At 55.6% G+C, this 4,468-nt stretch overlaps 1 long non-coding RNA gene across 1 annotated transcript; it reads left to right on the forward strand.

Annotated features, from left to right (window-relative positions):
• The first annotated feature begins 1,997 nt into the window (after positions 1 to 1,997).
• On the forward strand, positions 1,998 to 3,955 carry LOC117076566. The gene is made up of 2 exons (XR_004434410.1): positions 1,998 to 2,242; positions 3,756 to 3,955. It is a non-coding gene; the product is annotated as an uncharacterized LOC117076566 (long non-coding RNA).
• The last annotated feature ends 513 nt before the right edge of the window (positions 3,956 to 4,468 follow it).

Raw genomic sequence — 4,468 nt, forward strand, 5'->3', positions numbered from 1 at the left:
CCCCACCTCTCCCGGCCTTGGGCTCTGTTCATCCCCGCAGGTGTGAAGACAGGCCCGGCCTTTGTGTGCGAGGAGCTTGCCCCCTCCTTGGCTCCCCTCTTGGATCCCCTCCAGGCCTGTCAAGGCTTTCCTCGCTCGCTCCGGGCCCTGCGGTGTGTGCGGGGCTGATGTCTCCTGTCATCCAGGGAGGGTTGTGCAGCCTCCAGCCCTCCTCTAATCTCCCCCTCTACAAAGGGCAGCCCTGTCACTCAGGGGGACAGCGGGGAACCTGGATCCGGGGCCACACAGTGAAGCATCCACCCTGCCTGGGTAGGAGGAAGCAGCCTAGCAGAGGTGGCTGTTGAGGCAGAGGGCAGGTGGACAGGGGCCTGGGTAAAGAGAGTGAGAGCTCAGCCATCTTAAGCCACTGAAGTCAGGTAGCCAAGCTTATTTTAGTGGAGTACGCAAGTGGCCTAGACCAGGCACAGTGGCTCATCTATAATCCCAGCACTTTGGGAGGCTGAGGAGGGAGGATGGCTTGAGGCCAGAATTTCAAGACTAGCCTGGGCAACATGGCGAGACCCTGTCTCTACAAAAAATAAAAAAACAAGCCGGATGTGGTGGCGCTCACCTATAGTCCCAGCTGCTCAGGAGGCTGAGGTGGGAGGATCACTTGAGGTCAGGAGGTGGAAGCTGCAGTGAGCTATGATTGCACCTCTGCACTCTAGTCTGGGTGACAGAGTAAGACCCTGTCTCCAGCAAATAAATAAATAAAACAAATGGCACAGAGCAAGCTGGCCAATTCCGGTAGTGCTGGCTAATGGTTAGTGCAGAGGGGGCAGTCTCAGTGGCTGTCTTGGGGCCATCCTACAAAAATGAAGGAGGCACCTATAGAAATAGGGTCAGCTTCCCCATCCTCCACCAGACTCCAGAATTCTTCCTCGGCCTCCTGCATCAGTAGTGATGAAAAACTGATGCAGTGAGGCGGGGTGGAGTGAGCAAGCCAAGACCAGCCTGGTGCCCAGGGCCAGGAGCCTGCTCTTTCGAGCCTCTGTCCCCTGTGTGTCCACAGGAAGCACAGTGCCTGCTGCCTGGGGGGAGCTGAAGATACAGGATGGGTCCCGGTGGTGGAGGTGCCCGGGCAGCACCTGCATACAGCAGGTGTTCACCGTTGGTTTTGGCATGGTGGCACAGAGCAGAGGTGGAAAGCAATGTGCTGCCTGCAGACAGGCTTTTGTGACCTACCCCATGTCTAGAAATGTATCTTCTGAGTTATTAACAAGGAAAAACGTGGCCACGCAGGGCCCACCTTACTTCAAGGCAATAGCAGGCTGGGTAGAGCAGCGCTGCCCGTGGAGATGGCACAGGGTCCCCTCTGCCTGCACCCCAGGGTTCTCCTCCACCTCCCACTGCTTCCCCTCTGTACACTGGCTGGCGGCACTCAGTCACATACTTTTGCTGACTTCTGAGACATTGGAGATTGAGAGCTCTGGGACCTGGAGCAGACTCGGGTTTGCATCCCACTACTTCATTCATGACCTGTGTAGCCAGCCTTGCTGAGCCTCAGTGACTTCTTCTGTACAATGGGACTCACGATCCTCACCAAATGAAAAGAGCAAGCATACATCACCTGCCCTTGAACCTGAAACAGACAGCGGATTCCCAACCACAGAGAAGACACATTGCTGAGGCTGCCTTGCCATGGCTCACCGCTGACAGCACAGTGTGCACCCCGCAGGGCTCAGCTTTCCCGTGGGTGGGCAGCGTGACCCAGGCAAGCAGGCAGGGCTGCCAGGGCCTCAGCCAGCAGGGAGCTGGCCCAGCAGGGAGCGGGCAGGGGCTGTGGCCAAGGGTCTCTGGAGGAGGCTGCGTCTCTGCAGAGGGGACCCCTCCTGAAATACCCTCCAAGCTGGAAGCTGGCCCCTCAGAGGGGAAAACAGGTGCTGCGGGCGACTCTGAGCTCCCCACTGTAAATTAATCCACCCGAGCAATTGGGAACAGAAAGTGCTTCCTGTCCCGGCCTGAGACAATGGACAATAAACGCAGCCAGCCTGCTGGGCCCCGGCCCCTGACCCCAAGGCTTCAGGAAGAGGCTCCCACACACACACACCTGCGGTGTGCGAAGCTCGCATTGTTCTGGGCTCACAGCCTGAGCAAGGCCCCTTGCTCTCAGGAGCCTCCAGCTCTTTCTGGACCTGAGTCCCGGGAGCCTTCACTCCGCCCAGATGTGCTTCCTGTGGACGGAGACCCACAGATGACACAGGTGAGCAAGCGTCCTTGGGTTCGGGTTCATTTAATGCATATTCTTGAAGCCCCTACCACACACGGAGCCTGCACACCAGCGGCACATTACAAAGCCTTTCCAGAAAGGCTGTGGTCTCACACTGAGCACCAGACAGTGCCTGGACCTGCCCCTCTCCACCGAGCACACAGACAGGGCCACATACATCCTGCTGGGGAAGGCCCGGTGGAGGCGGCTCCTTGGAGTGAAAGGCCCTGAGATACCAGAGGCTCCTGGGACGTGAGGCTCCTTCTGGATTTCTGAGGCTGATAACCGAATACTCTTGACTTGAGTAGATGATGAGCTTGTGGAGCATGGTATGCATGTGCGCACCACCATGAAGGTAGTAATCATTCTTGCTTGCTGGGGCCATGTGTGTGTCCACATTTTGTCTTTTAATTTTTTTTTTGAGACGGAGTCTTGCTCTGTTGCCCAGGCTGGGGTGCAGTGGCGTGATCTTGGCTCACTGCAACCTCTGCCTTCTGGGTTCAAGCAATTCTCCTGCCTCAGCCTCCTGAGTAGCTGGGATTACAGGCATGCTCCTCCATGCCTGGCTAATTTTTGTATTTTTAGTAGAGACGGGGTTTCACCATGTTGGCCAGGCTGGTGTCGAACTACTGACCTCATGATCAGCTCGCCTCGGCCTCCTAAAGTGCTGGGATTACAGGCGTGAGCCACTGTACCTGGCCTCTCGTCTTTTACTTAATTTTTTGAGTTGGGGTCTCACTCTGCCACTCTGGTTGGAGTGCAGTGGTGCTGTCATAGCTCACTGCAGCCTCAACCTCCTGGGCTAAAGCAATCCTCCCACTTCAGCCTCCTGAGTAGCTGGGACTACAGGCATGCACCGCCATTCCTGGCTAGGTTTTAAAAATTTTTGTAGAGATGGGGTCTTGCTATGTTGCCCAGGCTGGTCTGAAACTCCTGGGCTCAAGCAATCCTCGCACCTCAGCCTCCCAAACTGCTGGGATTACAGGCATGAGCCACCACACCCGCCTCAATGTCTTTTAATGTCATTAAAAGACACTCATTTTGTCTTTTTTTTTGAGATGGAGTGTTGCTCTGTTGCCCAGGCTGGAGTGCAGTGGTGTGATCTTGGTTCACTGCAAGCTCTGCCTCCCAGTTCACGCCATTCTCCTGCCTCAGCCCCCTGAGTAGCTGGGACTACAGGCACCCGCCACCATGCCTGTCTAATTTTGTTTTTGTATTTTTTAGTAGAGACAGGGTTTCACCATGTTAGCTAGGATGGTCTCGATCTCCTGACCTCATGATCTTCCCGCCTCAGCCTCCCAAAGTGCTGGGATTACAGGCTTGAGCCACCGCACCCGGCCTCATTTTGTCTTTTAATGATTAATGGACTAGCACAGTCTTAGAGAAGGAAAGAGCAGAGGTTCTATGTCCAGTCAATGGGGAACTGGGAGATTCATTCCGAAAGGCTTTGGGCAGGAACTGGGCCCGGGTCACTCTTTGAAAGGGTGGATCTCCCATTTTCCTGCAGAAAATCTGAGCAGCAGGTGAGTCCGAAGGACTGCCCGGAACCCCAGAGCATGGCAGTGGGCGAGCAGACCTCCCTGTCCTGGGCATCCCTGTGGCCATGGAGCTCCTGGGTGAGCAGCTGCTCTGAGACAAGTCTGGTGAAGAACACAGCAGGACTCCTGAACATCCTTCGTTAAAATAAACATTTATTTATGGAAACCAGAACTGTCCTTGGCGCGTGGTTCGTGGACGTGCTGGGCAGCTGGGTGGGGAGGGTGCACAGGTGGAGCCTCAGCTCTGTTTCTTTCTCTGGGTGGTGTCCCCACTGCCGGGCTTCTCCCGCTCTCAGCTCTCTGGGGAGGTCCCCTGTGAAGGGCCTGTCTTTCCTGTCCCCTCCCTTGGATCATGAATGAACCACTCTCTCTCTCTTTTTCCTTTTCAGCGATTGGGCTGTTGGAATCAAAGAGGCCCTCCGGTGACTCAGGCGTTTCCCATTGCCCTATTCTAGCATCCTCTACTCTTAGCACTGAGAGTTTTTCACGTCCTATTTGGAACTGATAGGAAACCCTTTCATTGTCTCGCTACATGGATATTAGCACTGATGAAGGAAGCGCTCCATCAGATAGTCGTCCGCTGCAGTAAGCTGGTTTCCAGCACGAGCCTGCCTAGACTCAGCGTCTCCTGCCTCCAGAGACCCCCCAGAATCTCAGCCCCTAGGAACCCTGGGTCAGGGTG

Source organism: Trachypithecus francoisi, unplaced genomic scaffold (assembly GCF_009764315.1).
Source record: "Trachypithecus francoisi isolate TF-2019V2 unplaced genomic scaffold, Tfra_2.0 Lachesis_group0, whole genome shotgun sequence".
In the NCBI taxonomy this organism is placed as follows: Eukaryota; Metazoa; Chordata; class Mammalia; order Primates; family Cercopithecidae; genus Trachypithecus; species Trachypithecus francoisi.